The sequence below is a fragment of the Schistocerca piceifrons genome, chromosome 2, assembly GCF_021461385.2.
Source record: "Schistocerca piceifrons isolate TAMUIC-IGC-003096 chromosome 2, iqSchPice1.1, whole genome shotgun sequence".
NCBI classification, from domain to species: Eukaryota; Metazoa; Arthropoda; class Insecta; order Orthoptera; family Acrididae; genus Schistocerca; species Schistocerca piceifrons.
In genome coordinates this window covers 151,095,542-151,120,338 of record NC_060139.1, presented here as the reverse complement: position 1 = coordinate 151,120,338, position 24,797 = coordinate 151,095,542, and the positions used below count along the sequence as shown (strand labels likewise).

At 40.3% G+C, this 24,797-nt stretch overlaps 1 pseudogene; it reads left to right on the top strand.

Annotated features, from left to right (window-relative positions):
* The first annotated feature begins 24,427 nt into the window (after positions 1 to 24,427).
* LOC124778868 lies at positions 24,428 to 24,545 on the top strand (annotated as a pseudogene).
* The last annotated feature ends 252 nt before the right edge of the window (positions 24,546 to 24,797 follow it).

Below are 24,797 nucleotides of genomic sequence, written 5' to 3'. Positions count from 1 at the left end.
ACGGTTGGTACGTACTACGTATCGCACCACACAACGGACGAGCTGCACAGCTGGTTTATCAACAACAGTATCCTAATCGCCGCATCCCGCATGATACGACCTTTGCTGCTGTCTATCAACGTCTGCGTGAGACCGGGTCATTTAGCAGATTACCTGGACAGGGACGCCGTCGCACGGTAAGAACGCTGCAATTTGAGGAAGCTGTCTTGTAGCATGTGGAGCGGAATTCTTCATTCAGCTCTCGTGCAATTGCACGTAACATGTGGACGAATCAGACGAATGTAAGAACAGTCCTTCAATAGCAGTTGATACGTCTATTTCACTTACAGCGTGTCCACAACCTGGAACCAGTTGATTATCCACCCAGAGCACAGTTTCAGCAGTGGTACCAGGAACAGTGTGAAATGCATCCTACATTTCCATCCTCTGTGTTGTTTACCGATGCAGCAACGTTCGGGCGTGATGGAGTCTTCAACATGCACAACATGCCACAGTTACTAGCACTCATCAAGTGCGGTTCTCCGTTAATGTGTTGGTCGGTGTTGTTGAGGACTGTTTAACTGGGCCGTATCTGCTACCTAGGCCATAAAATGGCAGGCAGTATCACAATTTTCTCGCCAGAGCATTGCCATTATTGCTGGAAGACGTCCCGCTCCCTACAAGACAACGCATGTGGTTCCAACATGACGGGGCGTCGTCACATTTCAGTCATCGTGTGCGTCGATTCCTGGACCGACGGTTCCCAGAAACGTGGACTGGAAGAGGTGGTCCTGTACCATGGCCTGCTCGATCCCCAGATATATCCCCTCTGGACTTTTTGTGTGGAGAGATATGCACAACCTTGTTTACGCAACTCCTCTTCCATCAGAAGAGGATCTGGATGCTCGAATAGTAGCAGCAGCAGGAACAATTCAGGATACTCCTGGGGGTTTTGCCCGTGTCAGACAGAACATGATCAGACGGTGTAACCTTTGTTTACGTGTCAATGGAGGCATTTTTGAAAATCTACTGTAATTGAAATTGGGTTGTGTTAATGGTCATAAAAAATGGATAAGTGTTTGTTGGTTTAATTAAGTTGCCGCCAGAGAAATCTTCCTCTGCCGGTTTAAATACTCCCCATAGGAAAAAAATGATATTAGGGAAAAATATTTCTTTTGATGTCCCCTACAACCTCCCAGAGTTTGTCGCTTTAAATACTTCTCACCCTGTACAAGACTTTTGTTTGACAGTATCGAAGATGAAGAAGTGCTCATAACTCTTAAGGTATGCATTTTGCATACTGACTATTCCTCTTGGGACATTCTGTACACGTATTTTATGTTTTGACTATGTTATTGTATGCTATTTTGTACAGTGGGTGTGTCATACTGGGTACAATTTATTAATTGTACTTGGCCCATTTTCTTAATTTCAGTGTTATAGACGGACACGTCTGAACGTCTGACTGAAACCAGTAACCAGAATAAATCTATGTTAGATGTGATCTACATTCATGGTCATAAATTAAGGATAATGCTGATGCATGGTGAAACAACGCTCTGGTGGGCGGTTTTCGGGTGTAAATCACCTCGGGGTATGACCATGCGGTGCATTCGACTGCGTTCGTCGCACGGTGGTGCTGGCAGCAGTCCACATACGCAGAGGTGTGTTTGTACATGTCAGAGTACGGTGCAGCGAGTAAGTGTGCAGACATTTTCAGACGTGCTGTGTGTTGAAAACGGCTCAAAGAACATATATTGATGACGATATGAGGGGTAGAATACTAGGGCGTCTGGAGGCTGGTCAAACACAGCAGGTCGTAGCACGGGCCCTCCTTGTGTCACCAAATGTGATCTCAAGATTATGGAAACGATTCCAGCTGACAGGAGACGTGTCCAGGCGCTACAGTACGGGACGTCAACAGTGTACAACACCACAAGAAAACCGATATCTCATCATTAGGGCCCGCAGACGGCCACGGAGTACTGCAGGTAGCCTTGCTCGGGACCTTAAGGCAGCCACTGGAACAGTTGTCTCCAGACACACAGTCTACAGACGACTGAACAGACATGGCTTATTCGCCCGGAGACCTGCAAGGTGCATTCCACTGACCCCTGGTCACAAGAGAGCTCGTGAAGCCTGGTGTCGAGAACGCAGTACATGGTCATTGGAACAGTAGTCCCACGTTATGTTCACGGACGAGTCCAGGTGTAGTCTGTACAGTGATTCTTATCGGTTTCTTGATGTGGCGTGAACCAGGAACCAGATACCAACCCCTTAATGTTCTTGAAAGGGACATGTATGGAGGTCGTGGTTTGATGGTGTGGAGTGGGATTATGATTGGTGCACGTACACCCTGCATGTCTTTGACAGTGGAACAGGTCAGGCGTATCGGGACGTCATTTTGCACCAGTATGTCCGCTTTTTCAGGGGTGCAGTGGGTCCCACCTTCCTCCTGATGGATGATAATGCACGGCCCCACCGAGCTGCCATCGTGGAGGAGTACCTTGAAACAGAAGATATCAGGCGAATGGGGTGGCCTGTCTGTTCTCCAGACCTAAACCCCATCGAGCACGTCTGGGATGCTCTCGGTCGACGTATCGCTGCTCGTCTTCAAACTGCTACGACACTTCAGGAGCTCCGACAGGCACTAATGGCTATACCCCAGAAGCTGCTCGAGAAGCTGCTCGACTACCTGATCCAGAGTATGCCAACCCACTGTGCGGCCTGTGTATGTGTGCATGGTGATCATATCTCATATTGATGTCGGGGTACATGTGCAGGAAACAGTGGCGTTTTGTAGAACATGAGATTTGGAACGGTTTTCTGAATTTATCAACAATACCGCCGACTTACAGATCTGCGTCGTGTGTGTTCCCTATGTGCCTATGCTATTAGCGCCAGTTTTGTGTAGTTCCACGCTGCGTGGCACGACCTTCTGCAATTATCCTTAATTTATGAGCATGAGTGTAGATTGACTGTTGTTGTGTTTCGTTAGATGCACTGTTTTCTTACATGTATGTTCTCGTCGTTTTCACTTTTCAAGATCATAAATTAACTTTTAACAATCTCGGTTACTAGTAATTTATTCTGATTTTTATATTTCGTCAGGTATATTTTGTCAGGTATATTTGTCTACAAGCCTCAGCAGGAATACTTGAACCTTTAGAGACCAGTCTCGAACACTACACTAATAATTCAGTGTCGTGACGCTACGGAGACTGGCAAGATGGGAACCTGCGACCTGGAACAATGGCAGATTTTTCTCCTTACGAATGCATGATTTATCTGTTCTACTTTCTGTTGCCTATAGGTCGTCCAGATTCCTCATCAGTGTAATTAAGTTTCATAGTTCGGATTAACTGTACTCTTTCCTGCCTCGTCAGTTTTTCCATGTATTAAGTACCCTCATGTAATAAATTTTCCCACGACTACCCCGCGAGTATTCTTCACGAAAGTACCTAAAACAGACATAATTCCTTCTCGTGTGCTTAAACAGAATAACTTATTATGAAATTAGCTTGTATCTCAAAGGTGTAACAGAAGAGGGTATTTCAGCCGTCGGTATACTTTTCAGCCACACAGTGTGCCGTCACTAATTATGAATGGCATTACACCAACAGACATCGTCCACTGTCTGATAGCAATTTATCAATGATTCTCTACCTTCGAACGGAACAAAACACCCGAGTTACGACTGAAAAATATTGTCCTGTAGAAGGTGGTGATTCGTCCATTTTAGATAATATTTTCTCGCTATTATCATTGAATAATAACTAAAAATAATCCGTTACTTCAACATAATTTTTCTTGACATCTCTGGACACTGTAGAGCTGTACGGCAACCGATCTAACAATGGGCTCAGTATGTATGAACCACTCTATTTTAAACGGAATGTGTCATTTATTCAGTGTGTGGAATATGAGTTTGATCTTTTTTTGAGTCGAATTGTTACTCAGTGACGATGAGAACTCAACGCGAGAATTGTTTCCTATGGAACAGTGACTTCACTCAACTATATCAGTGCAGATTTACAAACTAGAGTGCAGTACGGAGTAAAACAGAGGAACGTAGAAAGAGAAGCAGATAAAGAAGAAGGTTAACTACATGGTAAGAAAAACAGATACACAAAATGACCGAAACATTATGACCATCTGCTTAATAAGATGTTCGTTAACGAACTACAACAGCGATTTGGCTTTCTACTTGTATCCCTTCGACTGCGCTTACATTCTAACTTTATTTAACTTTCTCCTCTTGTGGCTGCACACGCTGGTGGGAAGATCAGTGTTCGGGTCTCAGAAAATGTTTCCTGGTCCCACCTAAGGTTCGACTCCTCTCTGGGCTGGGTGCACTGTCTTTGTACGTATTGTTCTCATGATGTATTTCTTCAGTTAGTTGAACTGTCGGTCAGAGAGTCCGCTTTTCTCATTTTCTTCCAAGAAAAGTAGGACATTGGTCTTAATTCAAGAGTGATAACATTTTGTGGAACTGAAGGTACTGAGTACCTGCTTTGTTATTAACACTACCATACGAAAAGCTATCAGAAGGTCACAATAGATTGCTACAGAATAGTACACTGGATACCTCAAAGCAACAGGAAGAACTGTGTCATATTGCAAGAACCATCCTCAGCAGGGATAGTTTAACCTTTAGAGATCAGTGTCGAACATTACACTAATAATTCAGTGTCGTGATGCTACGGAGACTGGCAAGATTGGAACCTGTGACCTGGAGCAATGGCAGATTTTTCTCTTACGAATGTATGATTATCTGACGTCTGACGATTACCTGAGAAAGCTTGGGGTTAGTCTCGTAACTGTTCACGATGCTCGCACATCATATGACTTGTCCAGAAGGAGCGCTGAAGATTTTCTTTCAAGGGCGATCATCGTAAGGAAACATCGAAATACGTGGTGTGGCTGTGGAAAACAATGTCGGCAGTGATGTTATGAGAGGTTCATTCTAGATCATTGATTAGCGTACCACTAACAACACCAATGAAAACAGAAAATCGTATTTGAAGCCGAAAATGTGAGAAACCGCACGGCCGTCTAGTGAACACCGTTCTGTAGCAGGAAAAGAAATACAGACTGGAGTGGCACGCAGTGTTTGCCATCAGGAAACTAACAGAGCATAGCATGTGTTGCCTCAGAGGGCAAATCCCACGAAATAAGTCATTGTTGAACAAGAAGTTATTAGATCAGAACTAGTCTTATTTCTAAGTCTGTAGCAATGACGACACTAGAATTATACAAACCGAGACATCTGTTTATTTCCCTCTCTTGGTGGTCCGTCACCTAGTTAATCATAGGGACCAGTTTTTACATTATATTTTTTAAACAACTTCTACCAAAAACATACATTTTTTTATGTCGTGTCTTAAAGCGTCTAAAATACACTTGTAACCTTGTGGGGCGGCGAGTAAAAGTTTGTAAAAATAAATCTAAAATCTGATTGCTGGATAAACGCTTGCGTGTTGAATCAGTCTCTAGCTTTTAGAATGTTGTTATTGCTGTCTTTTGCCGTTCTCAACACTGGCTCTCTATTTACTCCGTGACCCCCAGAAAGTGATTTAATAAAACTTGGAGCCAGTAAATAGATATCCTAGTGCCCACTTTACCTGAGAATGTTCTTATAGCTGCAGCTTATAGCTCTGAGGAATTAGGAGATTGTCCGGGATTTCTAATCAAAAACGGTTTTCCAAAATAGTTGAGTATATTCTGAAATTCACTAATAAAAACCACAAGTATCCCTACAACCTAACTAACAGAACAGTTCAGAGTCTAATGCGCTGATGCAACTATAAATGTCCGAATCAAATGTTAAAAAGAATGCTCGCCAAAATTTGATGAAAATATTTCATCAAACGCCACGCTAAATATTTGGTAGAATGACTGTCCCGCGACGGCACGTGAAAATACGACAAAACGCAAACTGAAGCTAGATAATGAAAATCATTCCAGAATTAACACTCCACATAAAATGTTTTCATGGTTTCGCATATCTCTAGTAACTTAATACGGCACCCGAGGCTGTTTGTAGCAGATACACTGATGCGACGCGACTACCGACACATATGGCGTGTCATTCAGCGTCTGGAGAGAACTGGGGCCTTGCTTCCTCGCGCAGTGTTCTTATATATAAAGCCGCGGTGCGGACGGCTGAGGGAACGCCTGATCAAATCCGCTATCCCGACTAGCCGCTGGGCTAGTAACGCACCACTTCAAGTTACATAATAATTTATAGCTTCTTTGGCTGATGGCCGAAGAAGCTCTTAATTTAAACGTGCATTCAGCACGCAGGTAAGTATTGATAATAAAATTTTGACGTGGCTAAGTTAAATACTTTGAGCGAGAGAATTAATTAAATTACACTGCACGCAGCAGATGAGCTCTGAACTGTCCCTTTTGAGATCCGCTATCGTTATAATTTTATAGGTATTAAAAAGAAACTTTACACATCTTCATAATCATAGCGGACCTCCAACCTATTTAAATCTAAACATCCTAGCCTTATTTACTAGCCCACTTAATCTATCTTGCTTCCTTCAGTTTTGAGACGAAAACCAGAAAATCATGAATTTCCACTAAAGTCTTAATTTGTGAAATCCAAAGTACTGTTTTTATTAAATCATTATGAAAGATGAATCTAAATATAAATTTTGAAGTCTCTAGCTCTTTTCTGTTGCGCCAATGATTTTTCCAGAAAAACGTCCAAATCTCGGAAATGGCTGAAGTTATCGAACTGATATTTAACACACATTAATTTAGTATTATTTCTGACATGCTAGAAAAGTTTTAGTTCATTTGCTTGATTTTTAAGGTATTGCGCAACATTTATGACGTCAGAGCTAGTTACAGCAGACTGGCTGGCACATAATGGAAACTGATGTGAATTTACTATAGCGTGAGTAGGCTGCTTCCCTACATCACCCTCTACTTAAATTTTTTTGTTTATGAATGTTAATGAATGAAAAAAAATTTAATTACAAAAAGGGAAGCAAGAGTACAGTTTAACTTCCTATGAAACATCAAAATTGAAATATAAACCTGTATAAACATTACAGAAAACTGATTACCTACATTAATTATTTAAATTGTAGGCATGTTCACTGCCTTTTAAAACAATGTCATTACTCAAAATTTTAAGCAAAGTCAACGAAATATTTTGGCATACATATTGCCTTAGACAAACAAACACATACAAATTGAAAAATTATGAAAATCTTAGATCCATTAAATACATTAAATACATTTTTACATACACACATTCAAAGAAAATAACATGATACATAAACAGATGATCATCTCTTAGCAGTCTTTTCTAAACCTGAAAGAAAAAGTTCACAAATATTTTTTACACACGTGGTTGTAGCCGCTTTGGCTGGCGTCCTACACTTCCATTCACAAGGGTAGAGGAGGGGAAGTTGCTATGGTGTGCGTCCTTCACGTTCTCTCTCAATTACATGGGGGAAAGGGGAGGGGTCACTGTGAGTTGTGTCCAAGTCACTCCACTCTTTCACGCAGCTACCAGGCTGCCATTATCTAGTTTGTCCTGTAGAACAAACAAAAAGAGTGCCTCAGACTCTGTTCACTTAATATCTATGGATGGGTCACAATGAAATGGGGATATATACATTTTATCCTTCAACATTTTTCTGGAACAAAGTTAACAGAACCTTTTCAATTTTACTCTCGTGGTTACTTAACTGTCATAAAATCGTTAAACAAATGGCTCAAAACGCCTTTAGTCATGTACTAGAGAAAATCTATGCTCTAGGCATACAGTCATGAATCATATTTGATCTGAATTTATTATTTCTGGGCCGGAACACTGAACCAATGCTCGGTACATTCCTGACAAATCTGCATCTTATTTACTTAACTGACTCATCTTTGATTACCTTATTCTTAGAGGTAGTATGAGTATGATTAGTGGTTGTTTTCTCAGCTTCCATGCACATGTGAGTAACTTTTGGTAATAGTACAGTTGTGAGTGTTCAAAACACACTACGTTTAGTTGACTATAAAATCCACTTATTGGTCCTCTGCTGTCGTCAGTTCCACATCTGCAATTAGGTACTTACTTACTTTGAAGTGTATTTATGCTGAGCTAAAATAATGTTTCACTTCTGTCAGTATGTTATTTATTTATTTTGCTAGTGTATGAACTTAGGTAATACTCACTCCATTTAAATTTAAAGCATAGGAAAGCACATTTATTTAATATTCATAGTGTACTGCAGTTGATTAGTTTGCTCACGCGACAATCCATTTCCACTCGACCGGACGCTGAAACCTCAGGTAGTCTCTCTCGGACCTACCACTAAACTGCATCAAATAATTATGGACGAACGTAATGCTAAATTCCTTAAACCTATAGGACACCATGAGCTGCTCTGTCTCATCTAACATAAGGGTACCTATGGTCGCATTCACGCCTCCAACTCATAACCTCAATACGTGTAGGTGTATCCTGTCACACACTACACTAAAATAATGGCCAACTCCAACCGTATAAATACTTCAGGGACGTGTCCTTCACGTCTCAACCACAAACACTGCTCAATTCTATTACACTGCCTTTCCTTGCTACACCAGGTGAGTTCATCCTTACAACTTATCTGCATATTTTTCATAACACTAAGCAATCTCTTTTACTATTTCTTAGTTAGCTCTAATGCATACACTAGGTTTCACTACCACTTCAGATCCTGCTTGTACATGAATTCATATATCTTTTTAAATTACTGTTGGTGGACCATTTCCAATAAAACAACACTTTGTACTCATTATATTACCAGGGTACTATACATACTTGTTACTCAAATACATTTTATCTTAATTACGTCATACTTCCCTATTGTTTGTCACTATTAGGTTTGTCACATTAGGTATTTTTTTTTCACTAATCGGTAGATAGAATGGTTACATAATTCAAGGCTTGATAGTCATGACAGAAAATTTTCATGTCTGGAAAGAAGAGGTCGAAATTTTTGTGGATAGGAAAGATGAAGAATGAGTGAGACCTGAAAGGGAAAGAAGATCTCACACAGCTGGGACTGCACAGCTGCCACACTGTGTAGAGGTTAAAGAACAACCTCCTCCCTACAGCATTCATTAGCTTAATGCTGTAAAGAAGAGTTAGAAATTTTTGAGGACAGAAAAGATGAAGAGTGAGTGAGACCTGAAAAGGAAAGAAGATCTCACACAGCTGGGACTGCACAGCTGCCACACTGTGTAGAGGTTACAGAACAACCTCCTCCCTACAGCATTCAGTGGCTACCTATGCATATGCCACGTCGATCTGAAAATACTTTATGATGCCTTTTTAGAACCTGTCTCAGTTCTTCCTTTGTATTGTCTGAAATCTTATAGATTTCCTGCAATTTAGCTTCTATCTTGTCTAACATAATTGCTTCTTCTTCTTCTGTGTTCAGCTTACTGTTACTAAGATTAACACCTTCGTCCCAATATCTCCTATTTTTCAGAACTCGTATAGGCAGCTCCCAAGTTCCATCATCAGTCACTACATGCTTATCACTAAAAGGTACTATAATTACTCCGGTTATTGGCAAGACCATTTTCAACTGGCTTCCTTCAAAGTCAACAACACTCTGATATTTTGACAAGAAATCTATGCCAATTAAAACCTCAATACTGAGATTATTTACAATTAAACATGGATGATCAATTAAATTACCATTAATGTTAAAGGGTAGTAAAGCTTCTTGCTTTATCGTTTTTGAAACCTTGCCAGTAGCACCAATTATTCTTAGTCCTGATACCCTCATTACTGTAAGCTTATCTTTACCAGGTAATGCGTCAAAGAAGGACTGAGATATTGCACTCACCTCACTTCCACTGTCTAAGAGACAACGAACATTGATACCCAACATATTCACTATTATTATAGGGTGGCTTATTCTAGGTTGTACAGGTGGTTCCTCAAATTCATCTAATAGTTCCTTTTGGATTTGTCTCCAACTAAAGTGATCGACATCTGTCTTCATTACATTTAGGTCACAGTGTGTAGGGGTTTCCTGAATTACATTCTCAGCTGCTTTTTCCAGTCGGTCTATTAATTTTAAATCGAAACACCGCACGACTTCATTACATTTAGTTTGCTGAACATGACCCAAATTACTGTAGTCTGAGCTATTCTGCGCCTCCAGACCGGGCATAACATTAGTTACAGCTAAACCACTTTCACCATTATCGTCGGTTTCCTTCTCAAGTGACAACTGGTCACAGCTACTGGGTTCATCGGCCCCAAACAGCCTACCCTCTACATTCCCACTTATCTCCTGTCCTAAATCTATTAGTACATTATCAACATCCTGCACAGGCACTTTAGATAAGAGCACATCATCCTCATCATAAATATAAGCATGAATTTCTTCTGCTTCTTCACCTGTCAATTCAGTATTTTGTAGCTCATCCCTACTGTTACACTGCTGCGCCTTCTCTTTCTCTTCCCACTTAGAAAGCGTCTCTAACACGGTATCTATCAAATACTGTGAGTGATCTAATATTTCTGTTGTATCCTTAGGTGCTACCGACTCTTCATCCACATATTCAGTTTGAGTATTCTGATCTGTCTTACCAATTCTCTTAACTACTGGCATAGGAAAAGTAACCGCCTGGTGAGCGCCAGTGTCCTCATAGACGGGAACTAGTTTTCCTGCCTCGGCCTACTGCTGTTTCCTTTATTTTCATGATAGTTAACTGGCATAGCATTGCTTTCCGTACTGTGGTTTACATGCATATTTTTGTTTGGCACAACATTACTGTCATTTGAATGCCATTGTTGGTTCTGATAATTATTTCCCCAATTCCTACCTCTCTTAGGACGGCGAACACCTACTGTTCTGATGTTTACATTGCCATTTTGCTCGTTCCTAAAATTACTATTATTATTATTGGCATTACGGTTATTACGTGCTTGCTCTTCATTGGCAGCAACACGTTCTACACGTTCCAAATACTCAATGAAACGATCCAGATTGTCTCTAGGGGCTGATATAATTCTAGTTTGCCAGTACCATGGCAGTTTAGCTTCCAGACCTAGTATAATCATTTCTGGTTTTGGCTTTTCCGCCAAATGTGACAAACGTGAAATCCATGACCTAGCAAACTCTTTAATGGACTCCTTTCCTGCATTGAAGCGTTTTCCACTCCAAAATTCTCTCAACACTTCATTTTGCTTATTGCTAGACCAATACTCATTAATAAAAGCTGTTTTAAATTCCACTAATGTTTTACACTTCAACATAACATCAGCTGACCAACGCATGGCGTCACCTGCTAAATGGCTTCTAATAAACGAGATTTTCTCTCGTTCAGACCAAGTTGGTGGAATCACGTCTTCAAAATCGTTCCAGAAATCTAGCGGATGGATATTTTTATCTGGATCAAACCGCAAGAACTGCCGACACCCGATAAAAGCGGCATTTGCAGCTACAACTTGTTGTATACTACCATTACCAGAAGTTACTGAAGCTACTTTACTTTCAATGTTAGCAATGTTAGTACTGATATTTTCTACTTTCATTTCAACACTATCTACTCTTTGCACAATATGAGTAGTGTCAGTTTTGATTGCTTCTACTTCTGCTTGACATATGTTTACTTTTATATTAACATCTTTAAATCTATCTGAGCACAGTTCAGATTCCGCCTCGATCTTTTCTGTTAACTTGTGCTCCAGCTTCGCATCTTCCATTTGGAAGTCCTTGCGAACCTCAGCAACTTCGGATTTTACTGTTTTATACATTTCAGAAAATTGTTGAGCAACCTTTTTCTTAATATCCTCATGGTTGTAATCAATTTTATAATTCAAACTGTCTAGATCCTCTTTCAACTTATTGCAACCAGCCTTGAAGGTATCGTCCATTACCTCCAATCGCTTATTAAAATTTGTTTGGCTGGCCACAATCTCAGACTTTAATTCAGCATTACTGCTTTTGACCTGTTCACTTATTTCAGACTTTAACTCAGCTGTCATTTGTGCATTACTGGCAGCTATTGCTTGTAATATAACATTTAGATCAACAGCCCCAGCATCTTTGGGTTGCTCACTGGCGGGTTTTTTATCACACTCAGGTGACATAAAACTAGCTCCAATACCAGAATCATCAAAACTACATGAAACTTCTGATTGATTAGTCATATCCAACTGCTCCTTCTTAAACTCTGCCATCTCTGATGACTGTTTCATTTTTAATTCATCAGAGAAACTATCATCCCATAAATTTACAATTTCTACTTTCCGCTTTACTACAGGAGTCTCTATTATTGAATCATTGCCCCTTCCCACACTATTGTCAGGAGACAATACTTCATATTTCACTTTAACATTACTACTTTCATGCATATTTACACTCGAACCGTTGTCTGTATTTACAGTTCCCTCAACAGACATAGGTTCTGATTTAAGTTTAACCACAGTTTCTTTTGGCGGTTCCATCGCCGACAGCCTTTTAGTGCAGGTTAGTAAAATTTTTAACAGCTTTTCACTTAACTTAGTTCCTTCTACACGACGTATGGCGTTGCCGGCGCGGCGTACCAGGATTCCTGATGCGACGTGGCACGTTGAACTGCAGACGGCTCTCCGACGGCTGTTGTGTGTTTGCGTGGCCCGCAATTGCAGGCTCTGCGCCGGCTGCTCCAGCGGACGACTGCGGTGCGACGAAACTGGCTTTTCGCGATGCCGGCAGCACCGCTAGACTCAGTGCCAGCTCCGTCAATCCAGATGCGTTGTTAATCCAATTGCGTCGTCCACATGCACACGTAACACTTTCACTGTTTTATACTCAGTTGCGTGTCGCATTTCACTCGCGAATCCGAATAGTTAAAAATCACTTTCACTTAGTTGATTTCCCGGCCGATGCACCATATGTGGGGCGGCGGATGTATAAGTTTGTAACAATAATAAAAAATCTGATTGCTGGATAAACGCTTGCGTGTTGAATCAGTCTCTAGCTTTTAGAATGTTGTTATTGCTGTCTTTTACCGTTCTCAACACTGGCTCTCTATTTACTCCGTGACCCCCAGAAAGTGATTTAATAAAACTTGGAGCCAGTAAATAGATATCCTAGTGCCCACTTTACCTGAGAATGTTCTTATAGCTGCAGCTTATAGCTCTGAGGAATTAGGAGATTGTCCGGGATTTCTAATCAAAAACGGTTTTCCAAAATAGTTGAGTATATTCTGAAATTCACTAATAAAAACCACAAGTATCCCTACAACCTAACTAACAGAACAGTTCAGAGTCTAATGCGCTGATGCAACTATAAATGTCCGAATCAAATGTTAAAAAGAATGCTCGCCAAAATTTGATGAAAATATTTCATCAAACGCCACGCTAAATATTTGGTAGAATGACTGTCCCGCGACGGCACGTGAAAATACGACAAAACGCAAACTGAAGCTAGATAATGAAAATCATTCCAGAATTAACACTTCACATAAAATGTTTTCATGGTTCCGCATATCTCTAGTAACTTAATACGGCACCCGAGGCTGTTTGTAGCAGATACACTGATGCGACGCGACTACCGACACATATGGCGTGTCATTCAGCGTCTGGAGAGAACTGGGGCCTTGCTTCCTCGCGCAGTGTTCTTATATATAAAGCCGCGGTGCGGACGGCTGAGGGAACGCCTGATCAAATCCGCTATCCCGACTAGCCGCTGGGCTAGTAACGCACCACTTCAAGTTACATAATAATTTATAGCTTCTTTGGCTGATGGCCGAAGAAGCTCTTAATTTAAACGTGCATTCAGCACGCAGGTAAGTATTGATAATAAAATTTTGACGTGGCTAAGTTAAATACTTTGAGCGAGAGAATTAATTAAATTACACTGCACGCAGCAGATGAGCTCTGAACTGTCCCTTTTGAGATCCGCTATCGTTATAATTTTATAGGTATTAAAAAGAAACTTTACACATCTTCATAATCATAGCGGACCTCCAACCTATTTAAATCTAAACATCCTAGCCTTATTTACTAGCCCACTTAATCTATCTTGCTTCCTTCAGTTTTGAGACGAAAACCAGAAAATCATGAATTTCCACTAAAGTCTTAATTTGTGAAATCCAAAGTACTGTTTTTATTAAATCATTATGAAAGATGAATCTAAATATAAATTTTGAAGTCTCTAGCTCTTTTCTGTTGCGCCAATGATTTTTCCAGAAAAACGTCCAAATCTCGGAAATGGCTGAAGTTATCGAACTGATATTTAACACACATTAATTTAGTATTATTTCTGACATGCTAGAAAAGTTTTAGTTCATTTGCTTGATTTTTAAGGTATTGCGCGACATTTATGACGTCAGAGCTAGTTACAGCAGACTGGCTGGCACATAATGGAAACTGATGTGAATTTACTATAGCGTGAGTAGGCTGCTTCCCTACATCACCCTCTACTTAAATTTTTTTGTTTATGAATGTTAATGAATGAAAAAAAATTTAATTACAAAAAGGGAAGCAAGAGTACAGTTTAACTCCCTATGAAACATCAAAATTGAAATATAAACCTGTATAAACATTAAAGAAAACTGATTACCTACATTAATTATTTAAATTGTAGGCATGTTCACTGCCTTTTAAAACAATGTCATTACTCAAAATTTTAAGCAAAGTCAACGAAATATTTTGGCATACATATTGCCTTAGACAAACAAACACATACAAATTGAAAAATTATGAAAATCTTAGATCCATTAAATACATTAAATACATTTTTACATACACACATTCAAAGAAAATAACATGATACATAAACAGATGATCATCTCTTAGCAGTCTTTTCTAAACCTGAAAGAAAAAGTTCACAAATATTTTTTACACACGTGGTTGTAGCCGCTTTGGCTGGCGTCCTACACTTCCATTCACAAGGGTAGAGGAGGGGAAGTTGCTATGGTGTGCGTCCTTCACGTTCTCTCTCAATTTCATGGGGGAAAGGGGAGGGGTCACTGTGAGTTGTGTCCAAGTCACTCCACTCTTTCACGCAGCTACCAGGCTGCCATTATCTAGTTTGTCCTGTAGAACAAACAAAAAGAGTGCCTCAGACTCTGTTCACTTAATATCTATGGATGGGTCACAATGAAATGGGGATATATACATTTTATCCTTCAACATTTTTCTGGAACAAAGTTAACAGAACCTTTTCAATTTTACTCTCGTGGTTACTTAACTGTCATAAAATCGTTAAACAAATGGCTCAAAACGCCTTTAGTCATGTACTAGAGAAAATCTATGCTCTAGGCATACAGTCATGAATCATATTTGATCTGAATTTATTATTTCTGGGCCGGAACACTGAACCAATGCTCGGTACATTCCTGACAAATCTGCATCTTATTTACTTAACTGACTCATCTTTGATTACCTTATTCTTAGAGGTAGTATGAGTATGATTAGTGGTTGTTTTCTCAGCTTCCATGCACATGTGAGTAACTTTTGGTAATAGTACAGTTGTGAGTGTTCAAAACACACTACGTTTAGTTGACTATAAAATCCACTTATTGGTCCTCTGCTGTCGTCAGTTCCACATCTGCAATTAGGTACTTACTTACTTTGAAGTGTATTTATGCTGAGCTAAAATAATGTTTCACTTCTGTCAGTATGTTATTTATTTATTTTGCTAGTGTATGAACTTAGGTAATACTCACTCCATTTAAATTTAAAGCATAGGAAAGCACATTTATTTAATATTCATAGTGTACTGCAGTTGATTAGTTTGCTCACGCGACAATCCATTTCCACTCGACCGGACGCTGAAACCTCAGGTAGTCTCTCTCGGACCTACCACTAAACTGCATCAAATAATTATGGACGAACGTAATGCTAAATTCCTTAAACCTATAGGACACCATGAGCTGCTCTGTCTCATCTAACATAAGGGTACCTATGGTCGCATTCACGCCTCCAACTCATAACCTCAATACGTGTAGGTGTATCCTGTCACACACTACACTAAAATAATGGCCAACTCCAACCGTATAAATACTTCAGGGACGTGTCCTTCACGTCTCAACCACAAACACTGCTCAATTCTATTACACTGCCTTTCCTTGCTACACCAGGTGAGTTCATCCTTACAACTTATCTGCATATTTTTCATAACACTAAGCAATCTCTTTTACTATTTCTTAGTTAGCTCTAATGCATACACTAGGTTTCACTACCACTTCAGATCCTGCTTGTACATGAATTCATATATCTTTTTAAATTACTGTTGGTGGACCATTTCCAATAAAACAACACTTTGTACTCATTATATTACCAGGGTACTATACATACTTGTTACTCAAATACATTTTATCTTAATTACGTCATACTTCCCTATTGTTTGTCACTATTAGGTTTGTCACATTAGGTATTTTTTTTTCACTAATCGGTAGATAGAATGGTTACATAATTCAAGGCTTGATAGTCATGACAGAAAATTTTCATGTCTGGAAAGAAGAGGTCGAAATTTTTGTGGATAGGAAAGATGAAGAATGAGTGAGACCTGAAAGGGAAAGAAGATCTCACACAGCTGGGACTGCACAGCTGCCACACTGTGTAGAGGTTAAAGAACAACCTCCTCCCTACAGCATTCATTAGCTTAATGCTGTAAAGAAGAGTTAGAAATTTTTGAGGACAGAAAAGATGAAGAGTGAGTGAGACCTGAAAAGGAAAGAAGATCTCACACAGCTGGGACTGCACAGCTGCCACACTGTGTAGAGGTTACAGAACAACCTCCTCCCTACAGCATTCAGTGGCTACCTATGCATATGCCACGTCGATCTGAAAATACTTTATGATGCCTTTTTAGAACCTGTCTCAGTTCTTCCTTTGTATTGTCTGAAATCTTATAGATTTCCTGCAATTTAGCTTCTATCTTGTCTAACATAATTGCTTCTTCTTCTTCTGTGTTCAGCTTACTGTTACTAAGATTAACACCTTCGTCCCAATATCTCCTATTTTTCAGAACTCGTATAGGCAGCTCCCAAGTTCCATCATCAGTCACTACATGCTTATCACTAAAAGGTACTATAATTACTCCGGTTATTGGCAAGACCATTTTCAACTGGCTTCCTTCAAAGTCAACAACACTCTGATATTTTGACAAGAAATCTATGCCAATTAAAACCTCAATACTGAGATTATTTACAATTAAACATGGATGATCAATTAAATTACCATTAATGTTAAAGGGTAGTAAAGCTTCTTGCTTTATCGTTTTTGAAACCTTGCCAGTAGCACCAATTATTCTTAGTCCTGATACCCTCATTACTGTAAGCTTATCTTTACCAGGTAATGCGTCAAAGAAGGACTGAGATATTGCACTCACCTCACTTCCACTGTCTAAGAGACAACGAACATTGATACCCAACATATTCACTATTATTATAGGGTGGCTTATTCTAGGTTGTACAGGTGGTTCCTCAAATTCATCTAATAGTTCCTTTTGGATTTGTCTCCAACTAAAGTGATCGACATCTGTCTTCATTACATTTAGGTCACAGTGTGTAGGGGTTTCCTGAATTACATTCTCAGCTGCTTTTTCCAGTCGGTCTATTAATTTTAAATCGAAACACCGCACGACTTCATTACATTTAGTTTGCTGAACATGACCCAAATTACTGTAGTCTGAGCTATTCTGCGCCTCCAGACCGGGCATAACATTAGTTACAGCTAAACCACTTTCACCATTATCGTCGGTTTCCTTCTCAAGTGACAACTGGTCACAGCTACTGGGTTCATCGGCCCCAAACAGCCTACCCTCTACATTCCCACTTATCTCCTGTCCTAAATCTATTAGTACATTATCAACATCCTGCACAGGCACTTTAGATAAGAGCACATCATCCTCATCATAAATATAAGCATGAATTTCTTCTGCTTCTTCACCTGTCAATTCAGTATTTTGTAGCTCATCCCTACTGTTACACTGCTGCGCCTTCTCTTTCTCTTCCCACTTAGAAAGCGTCTCTAACACGGTATCTATCAAATACTGTGAGTGATCTAATATTTCTGTTGTATCCTTAGGTGCTACCGACTCTTCATCCACATATTCAGTTTGAGTATTCTGATCTGTCTTACCAATTCTCTTAACTACTGGCATAGGAAAAGTAACCGCCTGGTGAGCGCCAGTGTTCTCATAGACGGGAACTAGTTTTCCTGCCTCGGCCTACTGCTGTTTCCTTTATTTTCATGATAGTTAACTGGCATAGCATTGCTTTCCGTACTGTGGTTTACATGCATATTTTTGTTTGGCACAACATTACTGTCATTTGAATGCCATTGTTGGTTCTGATAATTATTTCCCCAATTCCTACCTCTCTTAGGACGGCGAACACCTACTGTTCTGATGTTTACATTGCCATTTTGCTCGTTCCTAAAATTACTATTATTATTATTGGCATTACGGTTATTACGTGCTTGCTCTTCATTGGCAGCAACACGTTCTACACGTTCCAAATACTCAATGAAACGATCCAGATTGTCTCTAGGGGCTGATATAATTCTAGTTTGCCAGTACCATGGCAGTTTAGCTTCCAGACCTAGTATAATCATTTCTGGTTTTGGCTTTTCCGCCAAATGTGACAAACGTGAAATCCATGACCTAGCAAACTCTTTAATGGACTCCTTTCCTGCATTGAAGCGTTTTCCACTCCAAAATTCTCTCAACACTTCATTTTGCTTATTGCTAGACCAATACTCATTAATAAAAGCTGTTTTAAATTCCACTAATGTTTTACACTTCAACATAACATCAGCTGACCAACGCATGGCGTCACCTGCTAAATGGCTTCTAATAAACGAGATTTTCTCTCGTTCAGACCAAGTTGGTGGAATCACGTCTTCAAAATCGTTCCAGAAATCTAGCGGATGGATATTTTTATCTGGATCAAACCGCAAGAACTGCCGACACCCGATAAAAGCGGCATTTGCAGCTACAACTTGTTGTATACTACCATTACCAGAAGTTACTGAAGCTACTTTACTTTCAATGTTAGCAATGTTAGTACTGATATTTTCTACTTTCATTTCAACACTATCTACTCTTTGCACAATATGAGTAGTGTCAGTTTTGATTGCTTCTACTTCTGCTTGACATATGTTTACTTTTATATTAACATCTTTAAATCTATCTGAGCACAGTTCAGATTCCGCCTCGATCTTTTCTGTTAACTTGTGCTCCAGCTTCGCATCTTCCATTTGGAAGTCCTTGCGAACCTCAGCAACTTCGGATTTTACTGTTTTATACATTTCAGAAAATTGTTGAGCAACCTTTTTCTTAATATCCTCATGGTTGTAATCAATTTTATAATTCAAACTGTCTAGATCCTCTTTCAACTTATTGCAACCAGCCTTGAAGGTATCGTCCATTACCTCCAATCGCTTATTAAAATTTGTTTGGCTGGCCACAATCTCAGACTTTAATTCAGCATTACTGCTTTTGACCTGTTCACTTATTTCAGACTTTAACTCAGCTGTCATTTGTGCATTACTGGCAGCTATTGCTTGTAATATAACATTTAGATCAACAGCCCCAGCATCTTTGGGTTGCTCACTGGCGGGTTTTTTATCACACTCAGGTGACATAAAACTAGCTCCAATACCAGAATCATCAAAACTACATGAAACTTCTGATTGATTAGTCATATCCAACTGCTCCTTCTTAAACTCTGCCATCTCTGATGACTGTTTCATTTTTAATTCATCAGAGAAACTATCATCCCATAAATTTACAATTTCTACTTTCCGCTTTACTACAGGAGTCTCTATTATTGAATCATTGCCCCTTCCCACACTATTGTCAGGAGACAATACTTCATATTTCACTTTAACATTACTACTTTCATGCATATTTACACTCGAACCGTTGTCTGTATTTACAGTTCCCTCAACAGACATAGGTTCTGATTTAAGTTTAACCACAGTTTCTTTTGGCGGTTCCATCGCCGACAGCCTTTTAGTGCAGGTTAGTAAAATTTTTAACAGCTTTTCACTTAACTTAGTTCCTTCTACACGACGTATGGCGTTGCCGGCGCGGCGTACCAGGATTCCTGATGCGACGTGGCACGTTGAACTGCAGACGGCTCTCCGACGGCTGTTGTGTGTTTGCGTGGCCCGCAATTGCAGGCTCTGCGCCGGCTGCTCCAGCGGACGACTGCGGTGCGACGAAACTGGCTTTTCGCGATGCCGGCAGCACCGCTAGACTCAGTGCCAGCTCCGTCAATCCAGATGCGTTGTTAATCCAATTGCGTCGTCCACATGCACACGTAACACTTTCACTGTTTTATACTCAGTTGCGTGTCGCATTTCACTCGCGAATCCGAATAGTTAAAAATCACTTTCACTTAGTTGATTTCCCGGCCGATGCACCATATGTGGGGCGGCGGATGTATAAGTTTGTAACAATAATAAAAAATCTGATTGCTGGATAAACGCTTGCGTGTTGAATCAGTCTCTAGCTTTTAGAATGTTGTTATTGCTGTCTTTTACCGTTCTCAACACTGGCTCTCTATTTACTCCGTGACCCCCAGAAAGTGATTTAATAAAACTTGGAGCCAGTAAATAGATATCCTAGTGCCCACTTTACCTGAGAATGTTCTTATAGCTGCAGCTTATAGCTCTGAGGAATTAGGAGATTGTCCGGGATTTCTAATCAAAAACGGTTTTCCAAAATAGTTGAGTATATTCTGAAATTCACTAATAAAAACCACAAGTATCCTTACAACCTAACTAACAGAACAGTTCAGAGTCTAATGCGCTGATGCAACTATAAATGTCCGAATCAAATGTTAAAAAGAATGCTCGCCAAAATTTGATGAAAATATTTCATCAAACGCCACGCTAAATATTTGGTAGAATGACTGTCCCGCGACGGCACGTGAAAATACGACAAAACGCAAACTGAAGCTAGATAATGAAAATCATTCCAGAATTAACACTTCACATAAAATGTTTTCATGGTTCCGCATATCTCTAGTAACTTAATACGGCACCCGAGGCTGTTTGTAGCAGATACACTGATGCGACGCGACTACCGACACATATGGCGTGTCATTCAGCGTCTGGAGAGAACTGGGGCCTTGCTTCCTCGCGCAGTGTTCTTATATATAAAGCCGCGGTGCGGACGGCTGAGGGAACGCCTGATCAAATCCGCTATCCCGACTAGCCGCTGGGCTAGTAACGCACCACTTCAAGTTACATAATAATTTATAGCTTCTTTGGCTGATGGCCGAAGAAGCTCTTAATTTAAACGTGCATTCAGCACGCAGGTAAGTATTGATAATAAAATTTTGACGTGGCTAAGTTAAATACTTTGAGCGAGAGAATTAATTAAATTACACTGCACGCAGCAGATGAGCTCTGAACTGTCCCTTTTGAGATCCGCTATCGTTATAATTTTATAGGTATTAAAAAGAAACTTTACACATCTTCATAATCATAGCGGACCTCCAACCTATTTAAATCTAAACATCCTAGCCTTATTTACTAGCCTACTTAATCTATCTTGCTTCCTTCAGTTTTGAGACGAAAACCAGAAAATCATGAATTTCCACTAAAGTCTTAATTTGTGAAATCCAAAGTACTGTTTTTATTAAATCATTATGAAAGATGAATCTAAATATAAATTTTGAAGTCTCTAGCTCTTTTCTGTTGCGCCAATGATTTTTCCAGAAAAACGTCCAAATCTCGGAAATGGCTGAAGTTATCGAACTGATATTTAACACACATTAATTTAGTATTATTTCTGACATGCTAGAAAAGTTTTAGTTCATTTGCTTGATTTTTAAGGTATTGCGCAACATTTATGACGTCAGAGCTAGTTACAGCAGACTGGCTGGCACATAATGGAAACTGATGTGAATTTACTATAGCGTGAGTAGGCTGCTTCCCTACAACCTAGTTGCCAGCAGGAGGACGAACTAGACGCTCTAAGAACTAGCTGTAAGTTAACTGTTACTATTTTTTCGACAAACTACTCCATAAACCACCCTCCACTAAATATTAAAAAAATCCATTAATAATAATAATAATAATAATAATAATAATAACAATAATAATTAGCGAGTGCTAGAAAAATTTGAGGAAGAAGAAATGTACGGAAGATTTATAGGTTGACTCTTACAAGGAAGATGACAGTAACTAGCCACTTTTTACAATGCTATTTATTTATTTAAATAGCGCCGTTACAGGTTTGAAACCGAGAGGTTAATCTTCAGACGGCTAGTTCATGTTAAGATACATATTGTATTAGCTTTCACTTTCTGCTTTCCCTGTATTTTATACACAGCCGCATGGTCAAAATGTCAGTTATAGAAAAAATAACGTAAACGAGATTACAAAGGAAAAGGAAAATAATACGTAAATTTGTCATTATTACAAATAATAGGTGGAAGTGGAAATAAGTACTACAATAGCTTCATGAGTGTTGCAATCGAATCTCCGTAGCTAAAGCACTGTACATCAAGTTCCCTATTCGCACTAGCTTCAGGAAGCTTCTGAATTAGAAAGGAAGTCGAGACTGTGAAGGAGTATTTGGAGTTTCTTTACCTATGCGCTAAGTTTGGCGGTGAATATCCAGTCTCCCTTTCAGACACAGCCTTGGGTCAAAAAACAGCTTAGTTTCGGAAATGAATACAAGCTGACGCCTATATAATCTATTTCCTTTTATTCATATTCTGATGCGGAGCCGCTTCCTTTCATCGCACCTCTCAAACTACATGACGTTAAAAGCTGGACTAAGGGACAACCGAAATCCTGTAAGCAGAAATAATTACGTGCTCATAAACAGAATTTCCACCTATATGTATTTCAGCGATTACAGGCATGAGACATTAAATTATCAAATTTACGTAAATGCAGCATGCTCGAGACATTTGGCTCTTATGAACAAAATTGTGAAAACTGGGCAACGAAGATTCGGTTTCTTTAGGAAGCAATACTAAAGGTCATAGAAGAATACGGCGCTATCTTACGAGTGTATAGGCAGAAGTTGGCGACAGAGAATCTCTGCGTGGCGTGGGTGAAGAGCGCAGTTTTACTGTGTTTCTCAAGTGTATCTGACACTGTGCAGTCCTAAAGCACCGACTGCTCGCCGACCAGTGTAGCGCCCCGAACCGGCATCGAGAAGATGCTGACCCGCGGTCCAGTGGTCTCCAGCGAGACAGAGTTCAGCGTCCCCTGTCAATGCTGATTTAACCAGCCGCCCATCGATGGTTGGCCCAGCTCGGTCGCAGACTTCGTGAGCATCAGCACTGCGTATCAGGAAGATACGAGTGTTGTGCGAGTAGTAATAGACTGTCAAAGTACTTGTATGTAGGAGGCCCAGGAAGTACAGGAATCAAGAGAATTTAAGTTAACTTTATTTTATTTTTAAAAATAAAGAGTTCATTTAATCTTCAAGTGACTTGTACATATGATTTTGGATTTCTGTTACCGGTTACCGACTGACTCCCACAGTAGCTGACACAACCGACACATTATCAACTGACGCATCGCAAATAGTGCTTGGGGTCAAGCTACCTAATCAGATTGTGAGGAAAGGGGCACCAGCTACTAGGCAAAGAAAAGTAGGCCACATAAAGTGATGGACAAAGAAAAGGCAGCCACATAAAGCAAATTAGATATTTGTGCCGCAAAGGTAATCGCATCCCTATTAAAGAGTGTTTTATGAAATTGTGGCAAGAGAAAAGGGACGTTCTGTCCCCGGAAGAGTGGACATATTGCTTTCCCTCAAATGTTAGAGTCAGGCTCAAAAGGTTTAAGCGCAATCCAACAATGAATTTACATACTATGTAACAGGACTTAGTCCGTGCCCTTATTACTACGTAGCATCCAGAGAACAGAGCACTGGTACACCTGAACACATCAAACTGTAATATTCAGTTTATGAGCTCCTGATGACAGGGAGGCAGCAGCTTCAGATAGGAGGTGTTATTTCGCTTGTCTGGTGAAATGATTTTAATCTTCTCACAAAATGGTTCAAATGGCTCTGAGCACTATGGGACTCAACATCTGTGGTCATAAGTCCCCTAGAACTTAGAACTACTTAAACCTAACTAACCTAAGGACATCACACACATCCATGCCCGAGGCATGACTCGAACCTGCGACCGTAGCAGTAGCGCGGTTCCTGACTGAGCGCCTAGAACCGCTAGACCACCGCGGCCGGCCAATCTTCTCACAGACAGCCAAAACAGAACACGCTGACTATGGCAGAAGCACGCGTTGCCCAAGCTAGGATAATCCAAGAGAACGCTTAAAACAAAATTTACGTGTCACAGCCTTAATTCCTTTCGACCCCATACACTAGTCTCTTTATTCGCCAACGCAAATGCCAACGCAAATGTATCCTGTAGCGTTTGCCTTTTTCAAGAGATGGCTTACTTGTGTCCTTACAGGAAAGAAAATTTCATCGGTAATATTTGGCGGGCCTACGGCCGTGCCGCAGTAGTAACACCGGTTCCCGTCAGATCACCGAAGTTAAGCGCTGTCGGGCTGGGCTAGCACTTGGATGGGTGACCATCCGGTCTGCCGAGCGCTGTTTGCAAGCGGGGTGCACTCAGCCCTTGTGAGGCAAACTGATGAGCTACTTGATTGAGAAGTGGCGGTTCCGGTCTCGGAAACTGACATACGGCCGGGAGAGCGGTGTGCTGATCACATGCCCATCCATATGTGCATCCAGTGACGCCTATGGACTGAGGATGAGACGGCGGACGGTCGGTACCGATGGGACTTCATGGCCTGTTCGGAAGGAGTTTAGTTTTTTCAATATTTGGCGGACGTTACACAACCCGAATCA